The sequence below is a fragment of the Ischnura elegans genome, chromosome 1 (genome assembly GCF_921293095.1).
Source record: "Ischnura elegans chromosome 1, ioIscEleg1.1, whole genome shotgun sequence".
Taxonomy (NCBI): Eukaryota; Metazoa; Arthropoda; class Insecta; order Odonata; family Coenagrionidae; genus Ischnura; species Ischnura elegans.
Window position 1 is genome coordinate 38,217,809 of NC_060246.1, and position 25,239 is coordinate 38,243,047.

The window sequence follows — 25,239 nt, forward strand, 5'->3', positions numbered from 1 at the left end:
TAAAATAAAACTATTTTTTCAAGGAAATAATCTCATAAACTAATGTCACAACTTGGTTTGCCCCCCTCTAGACCATGGCTTACCCACCCCTAGACCATGGTTTGCCCCCCCCCCTAGTCACGATCCTGGGTACGCCCTTGGGTAGGGGGTAATCAATCACAATCATGCAGCATGCGAGAGGATTCCCACATGCACACCACACGGTCATAAAACGGTTATGCATTTGGCGACTCGACCGCTTTCTTCTCTACCTTCACAAAGAATTTACAGACTTTTTATTACAGCCGTGCTGAAGCACAGAAAATCTCCATAGAACTTGCTAATCCCTATGAGACGTCCGATCCCATTTTCTTGGCTTGGAGCAGCTCACTCACCTGCTCTCCCGAATGCTCGGCCGGTCTGCATTGAAATCCCCGAGAAAATTTACGTCATTGGATCACCGGGTTCGAGCCTAGTGGAAGCGAATATAGCGAAATATATCGGGTACAGCGAAGTTCAGAATAACTCGAAGTTTTGCCTTGAGCATTCGCCCCATCTTATAGACAAGAATAATCCATTTCCAAAAACTCGTCTAACCCCCTGCCGCTAAGATAGTCGGAAGGAATTACTGATTGGGAGAGCTCAAACTAGAGCATAAGGTGAGGAAAAAAATATGGTCGGGTTATGAGGAATTATTTGGAATTCCAAATCTCGTTCGAAAAACCTCAATTGGCTGACAAGCAGAGAAATCCCTATAGTAAATTCGTCAGGAAAAACCAAGTGTTTTCTTCAAGCAAATGTTTAGTACACAATGTTTCCACAATGCTTTCACGTTTCTCACCCTGGCTTCGCACCTCCACTCCTTCACCTTCCCATAAGATGTCTTGTTCGACAAAATGGAGAGGCAAATGCCAATGTCAGCACACTTGAGGTATTCAGTTGCAAGTCATTTCAGTATCAATAAAATCTTTGGCAATATTCCACTACCACTTGAATTGGTTATCGGTACCTGTTCGCACGTCTTTACACGATTGCCAAGTGATGCAAATGTCATATCTCTAACAGGTATGTAAGAACATACCTGTAAGCAAGGGAGGACGTAGAGTAATCAGGGATATGAAAGAAAGAGCATGCAGTCAGAAAAATAAGGGAAGGGTGGAGATTTAAACCACGAAACTGGAGAAAAATTTAATTTTTTAAAATTTCAGTACGGAAAAAATCCACATCATCGCTCTGTTTCATCTTTCACTCAACTTTAAATTTGAACTTAGAACTAAAAAAGAGCGTTTTTTAACGGTAACCATGAGTTCATCAGTAAGCTGCTATCCCAAAATGTTGTAGTTCATCATCTAAATAAAATAATTTTAAAATGCCAGAAGCCGAGATTGGCCGATACAATCCATCCTGAATGTAACACCCACAGCCACGAAAATTTATATGCTGGAGGCAATGCCACCTAGACGAATTGGGCACACTATAATCTAATTTTTGACAGAATGTACCTATTCCGTGACGTTCCTCAGGGGAAATAAGGACGAGGAATTCCCTTTCTTTGGCGACGAGAGATTTTTTTAGATGTGTGTTAACCGAACACATGCAACTTAATTCCACGTGGACATCTGCTCCTTCACTAAGCCATCTCAATGTCTTACTCTCTTTCGAGTATACAGAGGGGACAGTGTAGGAACGCGTCATCCGACATATGTTTCTCTCTCGCCGAGTGAAAAGTTCGTCAGTTCCTTTTACCTTTGCGGCCTCCGGATAGAGCATTCTTTTATTCTCTTTGTTGAGTTGTCGTCTCTCCGTTAATTGTGCCCTCGAGGGCTTTTTCCCCGAGAGAGGACGCGAAAGTATTTCAGGTAGTTTGAAAAAGAAAAAATATTTTGGGAATTCGACCTTGGATGGAATTTTTTCGAGGAACTTAAGATTCCCATCTGCGGAGGAAGCGAAAGAAATTAATAGTGAGATACAAGCCTCATTTGATTGCCATATGAACATTTTACCTGCCCTATTACCACATAGAGTTCAAACACAAGAGTGAGAAGTAAACATTTTTTAAACCTAGCTGTACCAAATTTTCCGTCGGAGTATTTATTGCACAAAACGACGATATGTCAGCACTAGATCGCGAAACTGTAGCGGCTAGTTTCATCATCATTTTGCAAGGTCAGATCAGTACCTCTGACGAAAGTCTTTAGTATTGAAAGATTATATCTGGCACAGGTATCATGTAAATGAGTATATTGAAAAGACATTTATAGAGTGGTCTTTTACACCATGCATTAAATGCTTCATCATTCAATAAAAAACAACTTTCGCCTTCCAATCTATTGGTCAGCTAATACAGTGAAGAGATCGGACAGCTTGCACAAGAGAGGGCTCAGAAGACAATCGATACAGTAATCAGCAAAACCTTAATCTTCGTTGCGTTTTTCAAATAGCAAAAATGCGTGACCTTGCTCGTGTTATTGACTTCTTTTGTCGCATCTGAATTTCACTTGGAATATTCATGAAAAGAAAACAGCCTAGGGTTTGGCCAACAACCTCTCTCTGACCTTGAAAAGTATTCTCCGGGAAAAATATTCCGAAGAAATTTTATAGCTATCCAAGACTGAGGCTATAAAAAAAACTATCTCCCATAGGCACACTGAACGTTTCAACGAAACCAACCGTTTCGTCTTCATTCCTTAAAAAATGAGGCAATGACCAGCAGTTGAAGGAAAGGAGTCGGTTGGCTGCCTCGGGCATGGGCGTAGTCCCTCAACGAAAGTATTTGCCAATTAATGCCGCGAGGGATCAGGTTGATTTCCATAGGTCTTTAATCTTGAAAATGTTTCCATTACAACGGCGATAAAAGAAGAAAAACGTAATATTCATCCGCTTGGAAAGATTTTATTCTTTGCCTTCGTATTCGCTGCCGTGTTCGTTTCAGCGTTCAGTTATGAGGTAATTATGTAACGATTGAAGTAGCGGCCGACACGCCAAAGTCATCTGTTAACCCAACGCTTTAAACGCTATTCATCCCTTTACTATTCATTTAGTGGGCGAACCATATTAATTATTAGTAACAAGTTGGAAGAGTCTTGAAATGCATAAGTTGATAATATGCTGGAATAAATAGTTTTAGAAATAAATAATTGCGTGCCCGAATTTTTACTAGTGTCACGCAGCTCATAGAGTGTACTCCTTTACCTAAAAAAATGTTATTATTAATGGTTATGGTATATAAATATTTACGTAAAAAATGGCAAAAAATGGTCTCTCATATCTCGAAATATTATGTAAAGCTTCCAACTAATAATATCTGAGTCCCGTATTGACGAATCGTAGACCAACCCTCGTTTACTCGAATTCCGGACCACATGGCTCAGCGGGAGGAGTGGAAGAGTACAGTGACGTGTTTGAATTCATTTGAGCACAGCAACCAAAGAATTTAAACGATTAAGTGCAGTTATTTCGCTGAGCTATTGTAGTATAATATCATTGTTAGTCATGCCTGTTCAATACTCTCCTACCTGGTTCAAAATTACTTTCTATGATTACAGCTTAACTGACTTGGAAACATTATAGTTTCTCAGAAATATTAAAAAGATTAATAAATGATTTGTGAACTTAAAAATTACTGATTTCTGATTTCAAATATTGTCAAGAGCATTAATTATACGATTTAAAGCAATATGACTCAGCCGATAGATTCAATATAGATAAGGTAAACATTTCTAGTACCATTCTTTCCAATGTTATTTCGAAAGAGTGACTCGCAAAAAACTCAAAGCTTCAAAAGTGAAAAATAAAATATTATTTAACTTTTTACGTGAAAGTATTGTGGCAGCTACTACATATTGCTTCGACGATAAAAGAGAATCAAATTTATCGCATAGTTAACTACAGATTTAAGCTTTTCTCGGGTATCAAATCACACAAACGTTTTGAAACAGTAATTGGGGAATGAGGTCAACAATGCATACTCGTGACCACGGAATGGGAGCCTTGAATAACTGTTGGGAGTTTCACGAATGCAACTGGAGAACCCCCGGCAGTAATGTGCAGCAGCTTGAAGCCGAGCGCGTATCCGAAAAAACGTCGTCTCCACACAAAGGGACATTTTCTGAACTCCAGTGCACTCCCCCTTTCTCTTCTCCTGTGGTTACTTCTAGAACAGTGAAGAGGCTGAGAGAACGCCTTTCGTGTCAGGGACGGGGCTTCCATTATCATCGCGTTTAATCCTTTACCAAGCGTTCCCGTGTTCTCATTCAGGCAAAGAATCCCATTATGAACCCACGCCGGCTTCCAAAACACAACAAGGAAGGAGGAAATCCTTCCCATGTTGCCTTCTTTCCAACAATTACGGAAATAAGAACTACCATTCAACTCAGCCTTGTGTAAACACCACATTTTCGTCAGTCTATGAAAACAGAAAGAAACTGAAAAACATGTAATACTAAATTTTATTCGAAAAATTGGACCCTCAAAATAGTTTCTCTTCATTTCGATGAATAATCTTAAAAATTACTTCCCGAAATTATGGTTTTAGGTCAACGCACATTTTCAGCTAACAATTGGCGTTGAAAATCCCAAATACGTGCTATATAACTTATTAATGGGTCATTTTTGTCATTATTCCCAAGATATATTGAGTATAAGGTTACTTAAGGCTAACACATGCTTCATCAAGAGACTTTAACGCTCGAATCACAACTCCGAATCGGGTAAAAAGCACTGCGTTGTCAGCATGATATTCAGAAATAATGCTTAGCATTAGAAATGAAAAAAGTCCCAACATGTATCATCGAAATCCCATATATATAATTAAAAATAGCAAGCTTTTTGCACCTCTAGCGGCTTAGCCTGTGGCTGATGTCTATAGCTCAAACACAATTAATGCCATAAGAATGGTAGTTCATTCACTCAGTAACCAACAAAGGGTCTTAATTTTCAGAATAGTTGATGTTCATTTTACCCTGGATCACCTTTAAAAATTCAGCAAATGATAAAATTCACCACGAGAACCTATGAATGAGAAAATTTGAGGTTTCTTATGTTTATTATTCTTGCTTAGTATTCATTAAAAACTAATCACATTGAATTAATGTTGTTGATGCGTAGAAAGAATAATAAATGCAAATGTTTCACCAATTGATATTAGTGAATAACCAATGATATAAATTTTTTTGCATGAAAAGTGGTACTATGTGGTGATAGTGATTAATATTAGTTAAAGAAGACATAGCAATACTTCCTCTGCATTAATTTTCGCACAACACGTAACGCTATTACAACAACTTCATTTACGTATTTATTACCTTTTTTGCCTAGAGTTGTTTTACCAGAGCCAGTTATGCTCGTGTCGTATTGTTTGACAGCGAATTTTTCACCCTGTAATTATATTTACGTGCTGGTAAAAATAAAACACCTCATACTTAAATTATACATCCCTATTCGTGGTTAAAATTAAACTCAATATAAACAAGTGAACTCGAAAGAGCGTTACGCAGTCAGCACCCTCGCAACCACACGGTGTCCCGACGCCCGCAATGCATAAGTCGCGGGGAAAGGGAGGCGAGGCCAGAGAGGGCGTGATAGTGGGTGAGCATGGGGGACAGGCGTGGCCTTCCCTTTCGTTTTCACCCGGCCGCCGCAGGTCGTTCACGTGAAGAGCACGCGGCACACGCCCCGCCAAGGTTACGCGCTGAGAGAGAGAGAGAGGCGGCCCACGGAAGCAGCTCATTTCACCCCTCTCCCCCCACCTCTTTCCCTGAATTCCTCGGCGATATCCTTCCCCGGTCGCCCTCACGCATCCGGACCTTATCGAGGAAGTCAGTCCGGAAAGAAAGGGTTGGGAGGCGCAATCAAGAGCAGGATTTTCTCCTGAATGTTGGACCGAGGAATCGGATCGTAAAAGCGTTAGCCGCCTCTCGTGCTCGGATGCTCATTGTCTTGGGCAGGATACGAAAAAAGAACAGCTTTCCCCCATGCTAAGTATACATTGTTCTTTTACATTTAGCATATCACATTAGACACTAAACGAAAAGAAAAAAAAATCAATATTTTGTAGATGGAATTTTGAAAAAATTTCGGTGCAGAATGCTGTTCAGAGCAACAACATGTATTCTTTATAGTAAAAGCGGCATATTTATACAAATAGGCAGCAATAAATATTCAGCAGGAGCAGTAATAATCGAGGTTTAAGAGTTGGAATCGGTTGTTTGTCGTTTTCACGATAAATGCAGGTTACCTGAGCTAATCATTTAAACCGTAGGGAAGACTGGCGTGTCATTACAGAATATATCACAGAATGAGGTCAAAATTTTGGTAATAATTTGCCTGAAACATGTATTAAAATTTAACATTTGTCAATAAAAGTAAAATTCTATTAACTTGCATCATTAGGATACCACCACAGAACTTAATTCTTTCAAAACAATGAAGTGAAGAAAAATTAGCGGAAATGATGAAAGTTTAACAACATAAAATTATTCGAAATACATCATAGAATGCCCATTAGCACTCATAAATGCTTTTTGGCTGTGGATAATAGTGGCAGTATCAGTAGACTGTTCAACAAGATAAATACTTTCAATAAAAAAATTGCACGGATAACTCAATATTCGATAAACATTAATGAGCCAAGTGAATAATTGAGATGTAAAATATAAGGGTATTAATATCAATAATTTTATTTACCAGCAATAGATAGATATTAATTCAAAAGCATCTATATCGCTCATATATTCCCAATAAATAGTAATCTTATCGGCGAACTACATTGTTATGTATTTGATAAACTTAATGGTCTGAAACAGATATGAATTGTATAGAACGTAAGCTGAAATTTGCCACAATGCATACAACTTTCTAATTACACATCCACTGTCCTAATATTCCGACGAAAACATATAATTATGGGATCTCCTTTTGTGGTTAAAGTGGTGATAAATATTTTTGATTGCTGTCGGTGCAGGAATACTGGACACATAAATTGCTTGATTGCAATGTGAAGGAAACTCAAGAGCTGGTAATTTCCCCATAGACAAGGATGCAGACCACATGGCCGGGGGATAATTTGAAAGAGCCTCATCCATTAAAATCCTTTTTCATAACTGCAAACAACGCCGATGTGCGGCAATGATTCCATACACGATGCCAATTTGGGCGAAAATGAATGACAGTAAAAAGTCCTGGTACTCATTGTACCTCGTTGTTAACATCAGTGTTGTTTGTTTTGCCAGGAGAACGGAATGGCAAGAAGAAAGCCCAAATAAAAAACATAGGAGGGAAAGTTAATAATAAAACCTAAGAGTGAATCAAGCACGGAGGAGGGATCAAGCGGATTGAACATTGAATAGGAGAAAATGGATGATGAATACAACCCTAGCATACGGCTGATGAAATATTCGATTCTACCAGCAACTTCATTTTTGATAATATATACGCATTTTAAAATAAAAACTTGGAGCCATAAATCCTGGGATGAATTCTCAGTTTGATTCGAACTGTGGCTAAAAATTAAATTGTTCACGTAGCTTTTCTACAATTTTCTTCAAGAAAGAAAAGATCCTGAATACATGGAGTATATTAGTTTTCTTTAAGCACGCGAACTATTAATGGGCTATATCTGACGGTAAATTCTTCATTTTTAAAAATGTTGATCAGCATCTTCAGCGAAATCATTTTACTCAACAGTTTAAACTGCTTTCAGTGAATGGGAAATTTTGGATATTAATCTTCAGCCCATACCCAATAGAATGTGTTCGGTGAATCAAACTAAGGTCTGAAAGAAAGGGTTTCTTCGTATGCGCCTTCAAAATCCAGCGCCGCCACGGACGCAGGTTGAAAAGCCATAGCAAAATAATTATAAATATTTGTTTAGTGTCCCCAGGTAACCGAATACGGAAGAAAACTTGAGATCTAGACCTGCCTAACCAGAGAGGAGTAATAATCCTCGCTTATACTTATCTGTAGTTTTCAGTTTTTGTCTATCACTTTCGTTTTCCAAAACTAAAGTGCCTATATGATTTTCTGACAATATATTTGCAACTGTTCTTAACAATAAATACGTGTTATGGGGCAGGGGCTCAGCTAAGAATTAAGGCTGGGGGAGGTTTTAGGGGAAACTATAACACTTTGGGGTGTGGGGTATTTCATACCCGCCAGGGTAAGCGGTAGTTGCGGGGGCCCTCCTCCAGAAATTTTTTTAAGATTATTGATTCAAAATGGCGAGTTTTATGACTTTCTGAGGGATATTGGATTAATCCTAACACTATTCTTTAAGTAATACTAATCCATTAAGTAAAATGGATTTAACTTAAAACTTTCTCTGACCTCTCGGGGGGGGGGGGGGGGGGGGGAGGGGTTTAATCCCCCAAACCCTCCCCCTCGCTGCGCCACTGTTATGGGGAAGGCTGTTATGAAAATAAGGTGGCAGGGTTCATGCTTAGAATGCAGCACACGCCCATCGGGAGAATCGCTCAGCCTCGCATCTCGGAAGTGCTCATCCACGCCGAAAGCCCGCAGGGCGACACGCTCCACCCTTAGACAACCCACTCGTGCCAAAAAACAAACCACTCGCGTCGCCACTCGAGACTCCGCGAAAGGAGAAAAACACGCAGACTGAGCAAGACGTCCGGTAGAAAGTGAGAGGAGGCACTATCTACCTTTCGCGGTGGAATCGCCTCCCTTTCACGAGGACACCCAGGAGAGAGAGAGAAAAAAACGGCAAGAAAAAACAAAAGAATTAAGTTGGGCGAAAATCGACAAGAGGGCTGACCGCGTGTATCTTATCGTGACGACGCCCTTGTGTCCCTTTCTCCGTCGGTTCGTTTCACCCCACCCTATCTCTTTCGCATGATATTATTTTACCGGTCCTTTCACGGATCTAAAAAAAGCAATAATTACGTATCTCCGAATTTTCTCTGCACCACGCGTCCGACATCCCCATCCGCCCACTGTGAATGTGAGCCAGCTGAGGTAAGAGCGAGGGAAGAAAGCGTTTTGGAAGGCGGCGGTGAGGGGGGAGAGGATGGCAATAGGTTGGACACCCCCCTGCATCTCGTGCCGGTATTTCAATCCGTAAAAAAAATAACCAAACAGTACAAATATACATAATTGTCACCATATTTTAATGAAATTCACATTGTTAACGTAGCTTTAAAGAAAAGATTTTACTAATTACCCTGGCCTACCCCGATTGAATTGAACTTTCTACTTCAATTGTAAGTGATAAGTAGTCCCATTCATTGCATACAATATACATGCTATCTTTCTTCCCATTTCTGTGAACCAAACATCAATACATATAGTATGTTTTCATAGCAATAATGATAAAATAGTAGGAAAGGATTTGTAGACAAGAATGCGGCGCATTAGTTTTGGAAAACAAAAATTAAAGACAAAAATTGTAATACAGAGATAAGTACGAGGCAGGTCTGGATCTGCGGTATTCCCACTGAATAGCTTTCGTGGCCTTAAGGTTCAATTTTTGCCATAAAAATCTTTATATTATAACAAAAAGCCATTAAATTACCTAAAACTTGTATGTTGCCGGAAAAAGTGTTGAAAAATGTATGGCAAGAGAAAGAGTCACCGGAGAATACCTAGGAGAGATATTAAGGAGGAAACGCATCAACCCAGAAGACCTTAACTAAAGCCAATAATTTCGAAAAAAATTCAACTTTATATGGAAATTAATATGCAGCAGTAAACTAACGAAGTTGTTTAAATTTGCCAATTATAGCAAGAAACCTAAGCATCACCACTCCAAATATGTTTAGTGCATAATATCAGGAAGTAGTGGGGTTTATGACATTAAATATAAGTTAAACAAACAAAAAAATAAAATATTGACAAGTGCCATAAGAGTAAAATTGAATAACATTTGAACGCTTTTAAAGTTTCTGGGCGCAGGAAAATGATATTTAAAATTTTTTTGCATTAGATATTCCTGATGGAAATAAGAACTATTGGTAAGCAGCGAAGATGGACAATACGTCTAGAAATTAAAGACATGAATGCAATAACCAGATGATAACCTGAGGTGAAGTTTCAGGAAAAATTAGAGAAAAGTCACAGTTCTTGCATCCAGATATTGGAACGAAAATTTTCAACAATGTTTGCTGAACTTATTTGGTACTTATTGCTGAAAAAATATGACTGCTGGTAAAGGGAAGGAAGGACTTCATGTGAATGCGGAAATCTCTTATTTGCAAAAATTGGTTATCATCTGCTTCTTGCTCTCGGGTCTTAAATTGGATATGCATGTGATATGGTGAACATATGAGTTGCTGGTCGTTGCTTGGGTGGAGTTGAGAACCGAGAAGAGAGCGAACGTGGAGAAAGGAATAGGGTGGCGGGTGATTGGAATGGGGGCAGAAAAGGGAGGGAACCTTGGGAGTGGGAGGACGGAAGGCTGAGGATTTTTTATTACGAGGAGGAGAGGGCGGCAATGGGGGAGGGAGGGAGTGGTCGAGGAGGGTGTGCCCGCAGAGGGGGTGGAGAGGGGGCGTTTGGCTCAATTGGCGAGAAAGCAGCAGGGGCGAGACTGTCGCAGGAGGTTGAGGGAGGGCCACTAAGGTTCCGCTCCTATTCTCTCCCAGGACCGAAGGCGAGGACACCACGCCCCTCCGCCGCCAGCAACCCTTAATGGAGCCAAATAAAACTTTGTTTTTTTAATATTTGGTAATAATGCCATCGCCATTAAGAGGGCCATTATGCCGTTACGGTCAGTGATTTTTACGTTTGAAACATTTTAACACCAACGATGAAATGAAATTAGAAAACGCCATAAAAATAAAAATAATTTTATTGAAAAATATTTACATTTGTGCGAAAAAATGGCTATTGGGACATTGGTCACCCACAGTAGCATTTCGTAGGTAAAGAGGAAAATTTATTTCACGCTCATTTTTCCATTAAAAACATTCGTTATCACCTTAACTAAAAGTTGAAGTAAATTTATTCTCTATGACTTTACATTCTCGTATAAATATTCCAATTTTAACAAAAAAATTGGACATACTATGCGCAGCACGATATTTACATAGGTATTTGTGGAACACATTTTCGAATTAAAAAAAATGCTTACAGGGTGCAAACAACGATAATGTAAGACCGGCCACACCACATAAATCCCTGCTTGGCACGTCTTTGTTTAAAATGAATATATCCATAGTAAATGAATTAGACTCCAAATTTCCAGGATCCTTGCGTGTAATAATATCAACCCTTCTAAAATCGGTTTCAAATAGGTGGAAAAAACCTTTGGGTATAGCGTCAAAGAAGATTACTTCAAAGGAATACGATATGAATAGGAAAAACCTCTGAGAATTTGAAAAAATTTGGGGCTTTTTCAGAAAAGTATATATCACTATGGCGCGAAAAAAGAAATTACTAAAAACTTCAGTTTTTATGCAATGTTTCCATCTTCTTCATCTTCGGGAGCTCGATTCATGAAGCGTAATGACATGTAAATTTTAAGGCACACACAAGCGTATGCCTAGGGCATCGAAACGAGTTATCGAGGAAGTGGATGTAATATCCGAACGAGTCGTGACGAAACAAGAATCGAGGGGTAGGGGTCCCCCCAATATAAGTTCTGCTGATTGATCTCTGAAATGATCGGCGCGCGAAATATCGCCTCCGGGCATAATAAGCGAGGCACCAGAGAATGTAAGTGGAGGAGGGAATAAACCGTTTCCTTCTAAGAACGGTGGGTGGGATATAGGACGAAGGGCCGGATTAATATGCCACGTAGTCCTTGTTAAAGGATAGTGGTACCTCTTCTACTTTTTTTAATTGTTGATAATACCGGTTGCTTTGATTATTTACCGACAACTGTCTAAGCAAACGATGAACTCAACGTTATCCTAATAAATATGATCATTAATAACTTCACCCATGATGATCCTCATTTCCTCCGATCCATCAAGCAATACTATATCCCTACTACCACCTTAGAAAGCTGATTATTGAAGCAGAATACCAGCGACTATTCTTGGTGTTATAAAACACCACATCAGAAGTTTCAGATATTTTTCCACGCCAGAGCGGTGCTTTCAGACAAGCATGAAGAAACGGAAAGAGGTTTAATGCCTTTCGGTAAAAAATCATCAGATAATGTTACCCAGAAATGATGCACGATTTACATAGATAAAAGAGATACGTACGTCAAAATACAAGCAGATATACGTAAAACGTGTGGCAAACATAAACAGCATTTTTCGACGTAAAACACAACGTGACTATCCATATCTGCCCGATACGACGTTTTCATGGCCTAAATCATGGTGTCGCCCACATAGTAGCCAAGGCGTCCGTTTCGGAAAGCTCCTCCTAATTTCAACATCTTAAAGCGTATTTTCATACATAACATGCTTGTTTTGTGTTATTGTGTTCTTTGAAGAGGACCGGCACCCGCACCGGCACCCGTCGTCATATAACTTGTCCTACGTGACTAACCATGTCTGCCCATACGGTAACGTAGCACTGTGTGGGAGTAGTCCTACGGCAAGAAGTGATGACAGCATAGGAGCCCAGTATACGGTTGAGGGTTGGAATGGTTCCGTAGCGCAGAGCCTGAGGTGCAGATGCACCTTGCGAAATTCTGATGACGAAAGGTGGCTCGAGGTAGAGCGGCGGAGGAATGAACAAAAGGGTTATTGTATGCCTTAAAAATGAAGACTGGCGGGCTTCATGAATCCATAATTACACAGGGGGATTAAATATAAGAAGGGAAGGGCTAATTTATTCGAAATGAATGGTCGGAAACATCTCCTTAGGCTGATCTCGGAATACGAGATGAGGTGGTCAAGTACACCACTTCGCAGGGATTTCACATCAGGGAAAGGTAAAATGAGGACAGAGGCCGCAGGGGAGCTTCTTATCGTGAACGCAGCGGTCGTAGCAGAGGATTCTTTTACTCTGAAACCATACAGCTCAACTACACTAAACCCAACGGTGCATGAAATTCGTACCACAGGGAAAATTTCTCGGTGAAGCCGCGCAGGTAGGAACTATGAATCTTAGGATTGCAGGAGACTATCCGACACGAAGATTAAATTCGCAATTTGCGGAGTCGAAAGACTTTTTATTCCATTGTCACTGAGACTATGAGCCAAAATTATCCTATAGGATGACTTGATTCTAGATGAATCAGTGTCGATAAGAATGTTATGAGATAAATCACTATTCGACTTGGGAATGATGAATCATTGAATCCAAAGAAGTAAAAGTTGAATGATGACATTTTGGTGATTTTGACAACTTCCATTCACATTATTCGTTCTTTCTTACGCAAAGAGAAAAATATCTCTTACTTTTATGAATTTCATTTTCTGGGTTGATCACTGTAGTAGAACACTTTTTGCCATTTTATGAAAGCCAATGACTCACATGATCAAATAGTTCTTCAGTTAAAATGTCTTCACAGTGTTCATTGGAAATCAGGCCGGTTACGAAAACCTCCGTGCCCTTTTCTGTGGTATTCTCGTCTAATGAATGGTTTAGAACAGCTGGCAGTTGATAATATCATTGTGCCATCTTTATTCCACGAGTTATAAATGGATAGCTGAGATACACTCGAGTAACACAGTCAAAATATGCATCTTTAAGAAGCTGCAATAGAATTTCTCATTGATGCCTTAATTTTGAGCTAGGGATATCAGAATTTCTGCAACGAATTAATGTAATCACCCATAACTGCTTTTAATTTACGTTTTCAACGATACTCACAAAAAAATATTTTCCAAATCATGCCAAACTCCTGCCTTTCCAAATGATGAGACTTAACCAAAGGAAAAATAAAGAAAAGCGTTGCGATGCAAATTGAGTGAAGAAACCCAACAGGGTAACATTTTTCCGAAACGAGTTTCTTCCGCAGTTACGCAGGGAACGAGTTCCGCGGGGGATTCGCTATTGAAACGATTCTCACGGAAGGGTAGGATGACGTACGACTTCCTAACCGATAGGGCGCGAGTGGCGAATTATTTCATGGGTAGCGAGCGAGGGAATAGCAGAAAAAAGGCGTAATGAGAATGAAATGTTGAGACTTTGAGGTGAAAACATCCTGTCTACCCCTTCCCCCTTAAGAACACAGAGTGCCAACAAGTCTATATTTTGAAGTGAACTGGCAATTTCCGCCGCGTGAAGAATGGCGTTAAGTGTATAAAGAACAAAGTAAGGGCCGAAGCAATTATAATCAAATTAACTTCCTCAAATGAACTCTACTTTTCAACAAATTTGTCTTAACTACTACGAATTCAGCCAGTAGGTTCAGATACATATCCCATCTCAAATATATCCCTGTTAATCGACGGCAAGTAAGCTCTTTTAAAGCTGTCGCATCCAATAAGTAACCTCCCGGTAGAATTACTTAAAGCGTTGGCCACGGATATGGTTTTTAAAGCCCAGAGCAGATGAAAGTTATGCACCACTCACGCCAAGAATACGTCCGCTTCCACTGGCAAAATATACGGATATCAAATGATGGGTAAGCTACCAGTATAAAATAGTGTTTCAGATCTTTTCTATTTAAGATTTGGCACTTTACCTGCGCACAGAGTGAATAAAACTCTCTCAGATTCTCCACCGGGTAAGTTCTTCCATCACGATTTGGGTGTCGAAAAGTTGGAAGATTATAAAGAACTCAACTGGTGGAGAGCCGCAGAAAATTATATCAATTTCTATTTGCTCTACTCATTTATACCTTATTACATAATATGACAGACTGAGGAATGGTTGCATGGTAGACGAAATCCTGAAGAAAATAGTGGATATCGGGGCACAAAATATTTGGCGAAACGATATCGATGTTGGAAATGAGTCGCGAAGTACCCGTTACTGGCAAAAAAAACTGAAAACCGGCTTGATTTTAGAGAAATAGCTATCAGGATTTACGAATAAAATACATTAACGATGATTTATCAATTACAACAGATAGCAATAATGCTGCTTTATTTTTCTCATCTAAAATATCATAGCTTTTCATTGCATTCGAAAAATATTGACTGCTGGAAATACTTTTTTTTGTATGATGTTAGGCACGATGTGGTGGAAGTTCGTAAAATTGTTGAAATGACACATTGCAATATTTCCACTTATAGATTTATTTTACACTACGCGTTTCGTCGTTACAACGACTTACACTTGAAAATGTCGTTGTAACGACGAAACGCGTAGTGTAAAATAAATCTATAAGTGGAAATATTGCAATGTGTCATTTCAACATTGCTGGAAATACGTTTACCAAACGACTATGTTCTAACATACCAAAATGTTCCCTCATTAACTACTGTGGATACAATAACTCTTGGAAATAATATAATTGGAAAAAGATAAATCAAATAAAACTAACACTTTCTTTGTGTTCCCATTACTTTTCCCTACCTAACTTTACTGTCCTCTCATTCTTCAGCTCAGCAAAGTAACGTAGGTACACATCCTCTTGTCTCTCGTCATCGCGCCCAGAGATACAGTGTGGCAGCAGTCGATTGCCATTATTGAATCGGGTTATCTTTATTTTTTCGCAGTCACCCATCTCGAGAACACTTGGGCACGGAGTCCCAAAATATTATTTACCTTTCACTTGGTGGTGAAGGCCACCGCAGGCTGCCCGAACGAATTACCTCCTTTGAATCCCCCTCCTTTTTTCCCGTACATCTCCACTGCGCCATCTCCCCCGCCTCCGAATCCACCGTAACCACGCTTACACATTCCATAACTCCCCTTTCCAGCCTCGAAGAGCATCCCAACCTCTCTCCAATGTTTCTTTTCCAGCTCTCAGTCTTACTGACACTATTAACGTCTTTTTATTTTGCTCAAGATGACGAATACATGAGAAGGGATACCCACAAATTTGACGTTTTTAGTCATCAAGAAACGGCTGCCTTAAATTCTGTTGACGTAATGGAGGTTTGCCCTCACACATTATTGTGAATGACGGAATAATTTAGAAAAAAGCACACATATATGAAAATAAATTGTTTATATAATTGACATGACTTAATAAAATCAATGGATAGTATAAACCAGCAATGAAAAATATCAGAAATAGCCTCAGTAAAAAAGCACCAATGAGATGATCACAAAAAATAGGATTATAACTAAATGTATCATACCATTTCAGTTTTCCTTATAAAAAGCTAAATAAATATTCCTATACAAAGAAGCATTCCAATAAAAAAACACCCCAGCTAACAGTAACCTTAACTCCCTTCCATTCACTTTCTCATAAGTGATAGATGACCGATAAAAAGAGAAAATTAGTCATACTAGTTCCCACTATCACCTATAGAACTCTCAAACTTTATTATTCATTTTAGGTGCAGTTAAGAAGAAAACAATACTGCTTTCTCCATTCTTCGACGCCACGGTGTACGGAATTCATGATGACAGAAATACCTATCACATATATATTCCAAAAGTCCATTCATCTGAAATTTAGAGATAAAAGACTAATGCTTTATAAAAAAACAAATTCTTTTAGAAATATACACTAGGTACTGCTTGATTTCGATAGAGAATTCGAAAGAGTTCATTGAAAATTCTATGCTCAAAAACAATTGCATTTATTCATCGATGCCGAAAAATTATTATCATAAATCCTCAATAATATATATCACCTATAGAACTCTCAAACTTTACTATTCATTTTAGGTACAGTTAAGAAGAAAACAATACTGCTTTCTCCATTATATATCTTAATAGGTGAAATTTATTCTTATACTGACAGTGTTTCGACCCTCACACATTGCATATGGGATATTTTTAAAACTGAAGTAAACTTTTGAGATTTCTCAGGAATGCACACTAAAAAAAATAAACCTAATAGAAGACAATGTTTCGTGGTATCCAGCGATGCCTGCGGGGACTCAGAATACGTCGATTCAAAACTTTCTCATATTTCTCTCGAGAATTTTTGCGAGTAGTGGAAAGACCTGGAGAGTTAGTACGTATTTTTAACGAGTTGACCATTCCCCCGACCAGACCCCAAGGTGGACGGCATTTTTGCGACTTAAGGCCTCGTCCCTCGTCGAGACTGGGGTATGCCACCTCTTTCGCCACCTCAAGATGATTGCAGTGGAAAGATACAGTATCACTGTCGCCATATTAGTAAATTATTCTGGAAGCCATCAACAATTGCCCGAAAAATTTCACGGCACAGTTTAGAAATATAAGTTGTACAGAATTTATAATAAGAACTTTTTAAATGCATTATTCTACTCCTTACCTTTACCTCCACCTAAATAACAAATATATATAAAAATTTAACAATATTTGTACAACTTGCACACAAAAAATGCCTATATTCTGAGCAAATAAAAGAAGATAGAGGGGAAACTCCCATTATATTTCATTACGCAAGACTAATAGCAACACTCGAACCCTCTTACGGTATAATAAGAAGTCATGACTGAATTTTACTTCAACCAATTTCTTTTTCACCTATTGAAATTTTTTACGGAATTTTGTATCATTTACACAGATTAAAATTACTATTAAATACACTCCGATTAATATCATGAAATAAGTTGCTTTAGGACGAAACTCAGTCTAACTACGTAATGGTTTCTGACTCATAAATAAGTACTGCTGCCAAACAACGGAATGCGCAAGCACTAAATCGCCAGCTGGAAACTCGAGAATGGCCTCCGTTGTAAATAGCTTCAAAGATAAATTTAATCTACTCCTTACCGTAGATATATCATCACATAAACCCCACTGTCGAAAAGAGGCAAATGGCAGGGTAGTTTTCCACGGGAACTATATGAGCTCTTGACAAAGAGGTATTGAAACACACTTAGAGCTCTAGGTATTGCAAAATGCACGGAATTTATAGAAGCCTCAAGCCAAGTGTCAGTAAAAGTTCCAAATCGCGAGAGCATTGAAAGGTTTTCAGGGCATAAACAGAAATGTTATGGAGATACCTTTTCAAAGTCTTAGCCTAAATTTTCTTCAAAAGGTGTGCTAAATTTAGTTAAAAATATGTCCAAGATGATGAAGTCATCATAGTTCCACGAAGAACTCAACGAAATCGAATAAATCAATGAAACAATTAAAAAAGAAGCACGATGTAACTTAATATTGTTAAAGAAATTATCGAAAACCAATCTTACCGAATTATCTTTACCGATTACAGACAGTAAATATACTATCAAATCCCTTCACCTGATTCAGCTTCTTAGCATTATAAAAAAAATACGAAGCCTTTTAACATCTAAGTTAAACCAAACTAACAATTTTAATGATGCACCTATAGACATAGCTTCTACTAAAAAATAAGAACTGTCGAAGTTTCAATACATCATAGGATTAAATTAATACTAAGGTTGAATTACAATTTATCCGAGCGTTGAAATCTCCAATTCACACACTGACTGACGAAAAGTATTCCATTTCAACACCCTAACTTCACGCATATGCTGCCGTAGCGAGTTACTATTCATTCGAGCATTGAAGTCTCCAAGTTACACCGCGTGACCGACGAAAAGTACTACATTTCAACATCCAAACTTTACGCATGCGCTGCCGAAGCAAAATGGATGAGCGATGGAGAACTATTGGTGAGCGTTCGTTCACCTCTCGGAAGATGCCTCGGCTCTTGGCCCACTAAAATAAACAACACAAGAGCTGCCGCGGAGATACGAAGAGAGAGAATGGTTGATGGCAGGCAGCTGGAGAGGAGATGAGGCCTCAGAGTCGAGCCTCCATACGAAATCATAATAACATGCCTTCAGCAAAGGTGACGGGAGGAAGCGATTCTGCTTGGCGGGAGAAGGCGTGACGTAACGGGAGAGAGAGAGAGAGATTCACATCGGCGTCAGATGATCCCCACTCCGACGACCTCCTCACCCACTCACCTCACCGAGAACATCCTCCCGCGCTCCTCTCTCCCGCTCACCGTGCTCCACTCTCGTCCCATCCTGTGACCGACTGACTGCTGCGGAGCAAATCCTTTCCAACACATTGTAATATGGTAATTGAAATGGCCCAACTCCCAGAGAATAATACCAAAAACTAGTGGTATAAATACTAATCAATAGTAGAATTAAGTGGTTTTCCAGATTTATCATCCTCAAAATTGGCAAAGTAACCATATTTACCTCAACAATCTACAACTTTGGCTGGTGTAATTTTCCTTTAAATTAGTTTCTTCACTATATACATCTCTCGCAATTTTTAGGATTCACCTTGAAGGCTTATAGAAATACGCTTGTAATTGTATGTTGTCTCAGCTTCAATGCAATGTAAAGGAGAATTCTGGAGGTTTATAGGATATGAATTCGTTCCATTATTATTGTTTTTAAGTACTAAAAGAATTTATTTTTAAGGTTACTCGCTTTAATTCCAATTATATTTATTTTTATTATACATCATGCCTTATCATCATAATCATTATTATTCAACTTATTTTTCTCCTGTAACAATTCTACTTACTTGTGACTTGTATTTTGAGCGTTCCTTGCTAAAAAATGCAAGTTTAATCAATGTTATAACTGAAGAAAAAAAGCAACAACTTATTATAGACAATATGAAAAATCGTTATCCACTTCAAAATAATCCTATCCAATACAGGGCTTCATCAGTTTCTAGTCATATACCATAGTCTATAAATATAAGAGATTTAAAATGCATATTTTGCGGAATAAGTTGAGAGACAAAATTAATAAGGAGACAAATAAAGTCATAATAGAGAACAAGGTAAATGAATTTGACGAAAAAGAGCTGCTGAAAATGATAATTAAATTTCTAAATTAAGAACGGATACTTTAACTGTCCACTCAATCAAATGACTAAAAATTGCATTGTATACGCCATTTATCAATGACTAGCTCAAGAGATGGCAGAATAATTACTCAAATAGGGTAAATATTATTAAATCTGATAAGCATATAAAATGTAATTTTACCTGTATTAGTAAATATATCGACGAGAATAAGTATCAATTAAAAACATGTGTAAAACGGATAATAATGCTCCTTCAAAATAGCAATGCGACGCATTGCAGAGAAAATCAGAGAATTAAATGCATTTATAATTATTTTTTTCAAAAAATTTCTACAATAAATATCATTTCCACGAGGAAAAGAACATCATATATCTGAAGCATCAGCCATTTGTGAAGAAATAATTACGGTTGTTTACTTGAAGAAATTCTTAATCATTTTACGTTATGACCACTTCACCTTCCTTCGTAAATGAGCTAAGAGGAGGCTCCCACTATCGAGGCAATGTCATCATCATCATCTCCTTCATCATCACAGCCGCCACAAACCACTGCTTTCCTCATCCTCATTCTAACTCCCTCGAGGAATAATCCTCTGGCGCCCGTGATTAGTTTGGATGAGTGGAGGGAAAGGTGGGGGAGTGGGAGGATGTGGAAAGGGTGGGGGGTCACTTTCTTTCCGTATTCGTGAAAGCTCTAGCCCCCCTACGAACATCAAACGCGCGCGGGTCGAACATAATGGCATCGAGGATGAGGTCGATGTTACCGAGTCGACCGCGTAGATTTCTTCATCAATTAGCGCGATATCATAGCGAGGAAGGGGGGGGGGGGGAGGGCGAGGAATTAATTAGGTAATTCGATTGGGACGTGAAAGAATGTCGGAGGGATTCCCTCTGCTTACCCAACACAAAAACATGAAACAAGGCAAAACTCAATCGATGCGAGAAATTTGAATATAATAGGAACCCTACAGCAGCCGTGAGACACTGAGAATGAACATGGTCATTTAAGTTTTAAAGCGCGTGAACAAAAACAGGGCCTTTGGTACTTGGTTAAATTAGTTTTTGGTTTGTTTTTTTATTTTTAAATGAGAGGAAAAATACCGACGCCAATTTATACTTATGTATTTACATATATATGCTTCTTTTTTAGTCTAACTAATGCATAAAATATTTATAAACTTGAGCTTCAATGGAGAAAAAGTGCATGATGAAAATCAACAAAGCCTATAAGAGTGGAGAGCGATTCTTTAGGTAGCAAAATCATAGCAGAGAAAGAAGATATATGGACGAGAGAGGTTAACTCAGGTCAAAGGCCTCCTAAATTGGCAGTTAGTATATTCTTATGGTATTACGAGCAAAGAACGCTCAAAATGCAAGTCAAAAGTAAGTAGAATTGTAACAAGAGAGAAATAAGCAGAATAATAATGATAATGATGATAATACATCATGTATAATAAAAAATAATAAATAAAATTGAAATTAAAGCGAGTAATTTTAAAAATTAATTGTTGAAGTAGATACTTAAAAACAATAATAATGGAACGAATTCATACTCTATTAACTTACAGAATTCTCCTTTACATTGCATTGAAACTGAGACAACATACAATTACAAGCGTATTTCTATAAATCTTCAAGGTTAATCCTAAAAATTGCGAGAAATTTATTTAGCGAAGAAAAATACAGAGCGCCACATAGCGAGAAACAAGGTCAAATTCTGTGATCGAAGCCCAAGCTATAGCTATGAGTCACATTCTCTTACAACTCAACCTGACGTTCACTGGCCCAATTTTTCGAAGGTTACTGAAGGATAGTATCTTTGTTTAAATGCCTAGCTGCATGAATGCATTGAAAAGTGTCATCTACTCATGAGCGAAATAGAATTGTCAAAATATTATTATGCACAGCGAAAAAAACAACACGTCATTGCTCAATAAAAAATTAATTTTAAACATTTTGCTTTTCTTGACTTTTGTTCCTCAATCATGGAACTATTCTACGAATCTCAATGTATAATTTTCCCGTTGCTATTAAATGTATTGATAGAAGATAATTTTTCTCACAATTATAAATTTAGGCTTTGAAACACCGTCAAGTAGTTGAATTTTTTATAGTTGTACCCAAGAACAATATGAGGCAGATTTAAGCTCTTCCCGGTGTATTTTATTCAGGTATATACAGGGCTGTACAATGAGCTTTGCACTTTTGGCAGCAATAGAAGATATCACCCATTGGCTCGAGAAATATTCTAAAATGGGAGAAAGAGCGGTTACATCAACACGCTTAGTACACATACACAAGTAGGAAAATCGTCGCCAACTCAAGTTCCAACCACATCAGCTAGGCATTCAAATCGAAAGCACTTCAAAAATGTGAAAGGGAATTTTAAATTAGGCAGGCGCACATCTATCTATCAACCAAGAGGGCGGACACGGAAACGTTGGCATTATTTTTTTCAATCCTCTAATGATTTCAAGGAATTAATTTGATGAAGTTCCACATGATACTCCCACCATCTTACGCACTCGTCAGTGGCGAAAGAATGTTCGGGGTAAAATGAAAAGACGAATAAGCGTAATAATTTTCACTTCCTCCTCCTGGAGGCCTCCTCGCAAAAAAGTGAAAGTGAGCGACCAGCGTCCGTCCCCCTCGCTTCCTTCCGCAGTGGCACGCTCGGCGGTGGCGAGCCGAATTTGGCGTCCACTTTTGCTCGGCCACTCGCGACGGGTTTTTTTTTTCTTCGTGCTGAAACAAGAGACGAGCGCGCGGCGGTGCGGCGTCCGATTCTCACGACAAGGTCCGCTCATGCCAGTTGAGCAGAGGGAAGGTTGAGTTTTAGGGAGGAGTTATTCAAAATCTGACTCCTTTCCCTCGACTGATACACATGCGGAAATGGAGATTTAGGGGGAGGAAATAAATAGGACTTGTTATTTACGACACAGCAGGTCTGATTTGGGCGTATCTATCGGAGGTTTGATTTTTTTCACAGCGAGAGAACTTGTATATCGGTCCAATTGGTGGAATAAAGGAAGTATCGGGCCTTATTTTAACTGTTAATTTAATCGAAGTTAGTTAACCGAATTTATTCATCCATTGTGATTAAAACATTGCTAAGGCGTTCTAAGCTGTAATTTTAATAGGTAGCAATTGAATTGAACTTTATAATAAAATTACAGCTAACAAAAGTCATAAATAAAGGAGTCAGTTTTTAGTTGAGCTTTTAAGTATTCAGTTTCCATGTTTTTTAATGAAAACTATTACTGAAAGTAATATAATAATCAGAAATATGTTATTTTTTATGCAGTATAAAATTGTAAAACTATCATTTATCAAAAAATGGCATAGGTGATCCATTTCGGCAAGATCTGGTAATAGCTGAAGCTTAGAAGGTTAAGGAAATACAATTTTGCTAACTTGCCACTCAGTCAGACAAAGTATTTTATTATTGCCGCCACATTATCGTGGTACGGCACGCGCCCAATGGCTTTTCTTTCGGTGGATGCCACGAGGTGACATGCCATTCCCATTAAAATCTTTACAGTTCAATGCTTAACCCCAGAATTCTCAGTGCTAGCATGGCTAACAGGTTTGAAGCAAAAAGCGGCCAGTAGCGTACTGCAGATCTAGAGCGCTAAATAGTAGTTGACTACTTAAAATTGACTGATCACGTAGTGAAAGAGCTTCAAATACTCCTTTGGCAAATGAAAAATGTATAGTAATTTGCTTTGGGCAACTGATAATGATACAAGGACATGGGAAAGACCCATAACTACAAATCAATTCACAGATATTCTAATTATCTAAATTCAGTACAAAAGATATTGATAACAGTATATGAGATAAAATATTTGGAGCACAGTCTACCAGCTACTATAAATTAAATGAAGAAACGGACAATTGAGGTACTACATCCGACCTCAGCAAAAAAATTTTACGAGGGAAGTAACCACATGATTTTACGATGTTGTCTCTTCCTTGACTCAGTAATCCGTCGTATAGCAGCAGAAAATGTGACAGTTTGCGTTGGGAGAGTGAAGGATAAGATAATAACGAAAAATGCAAGAGAGCTGGCCTCTCGTATTCGCATTCTCGCCGATTAGTTGGGCGTATCGAGAGAAATTCCACTCCACAGCCAAAACTAACACCCCCCCCCCCCCCCGCCGTCCTTCCCCCTCTTTTCCCTCCCCTCATTCGAGTGTTGGCTGCCACCCCCGTTTCCCCTCCTTCCTCTTCCGTCCCTCCCCTATCGCGAGAAGTCCTTCCTCCGCTCGTGATCCCCACTTTCCCTCTGTGCGAGAGCGACGGGGGTGGACGGCAGAGGGCAGGGGAGGAAGGAAGGAGGGTGCGGAGGGCTAAAGAGAGGGGACGGATGAGGAAGACGAAAATCCTCCGAAAAAAAAAGAGACGGGGAAAGGGGGTTGACTCGTGTCGTGGAAATTAGACGGCAACGGGGAAATGGAGACCATTGTGAAATGAGCCGTCCGATCGTAAATATAAGATAACGACCGTCTGATGTGGTTTTAAAATAATGGGGCAAGTCGGAAATGAAATAACCTCTCTATTTTTCAGTTTTTATTACGGCTATGATGGCATCACTGAATGAAATGAAATATCTTGAAGCTAGCAGCGATTTGGGAATCGGTTCCATTCGGTCCACTCATTAACCTCAGTAGCTTCCTCAATACGAGCACTGTGATCATTGAGGACACAAAAAATTCACTTTTAAAAACAAAATCAATGATAGCAATAGCACAATCAGTCCTGAAGGCGGTAACCGACTAGGTATCCGAAATGTCGGCAGTAATTTCAAAATTACCCTGTTGCAAACCCGAGTAGCCTTCGAAGACAATGAAAAACAACTAAGTAGTTCATTATTGACGTCAAGCCTAATATTCGCGGATGTACATTGATAATAGGCTTGAAATACACGTAACTTTCAGCGTCTTATTGAGAGGAAACGGAGGTTTGGGCACAATAGAATCTGGTGAAAGAACACACGATGCAAGTTCAGGGGAAAAGACAACTGAAAAAGTTCCACGAAATTCGAGAAAGAAATCAAATTCCATGATGTTATTTATTTAGGCAGGTCATTTTTCTGCATGAAAACGAAACCGTTCTTTGTATGGTGAAATCTGGCATTCGTATGTCGATTACATTTTCCAAAATGTGCTGAGGAATGCATTAATAGGAATTCATAGGTGCAATCATTTTTGATGATTTCATTAACGTCCTTGAAATAATCTTCGAAAATAAATACACCTCATGCTAATTAAAGTTTTTACTGGCGTGACAATTGATAAATGGTACTGTTCATAGGTTAAAATTTACTTTGTTAGCTTTAAAAAAAATACAGCTTTTACCCCGTAATGGATATTGCCACATATATTTACAATGTGATTCCATACCGAGGCTATCAATTTCTTAGATGGAATCAATGTTACACTTTTTGAGATTCCTTTAGGGTGTGCTAGATTTTACTCACAAATGTTACTTTTCCACCACTGCAGACGGAATTATAAACCACTAGGCTCGGCTCAAGGA

General features: G+C 38.8%; 1 protein-coding gene across 1 annotated transcript in view; it reads right to left on the minus strand.

Annotated features, from left to right (window-relative positions):
- Window positions 1-25,239, minus strand: part of LOC124158955 — a 221,456-nt gene that overhangs the window by 37,757 nt on the left and 158,460 nt on the right. The window lies entirely within an intron of this gene.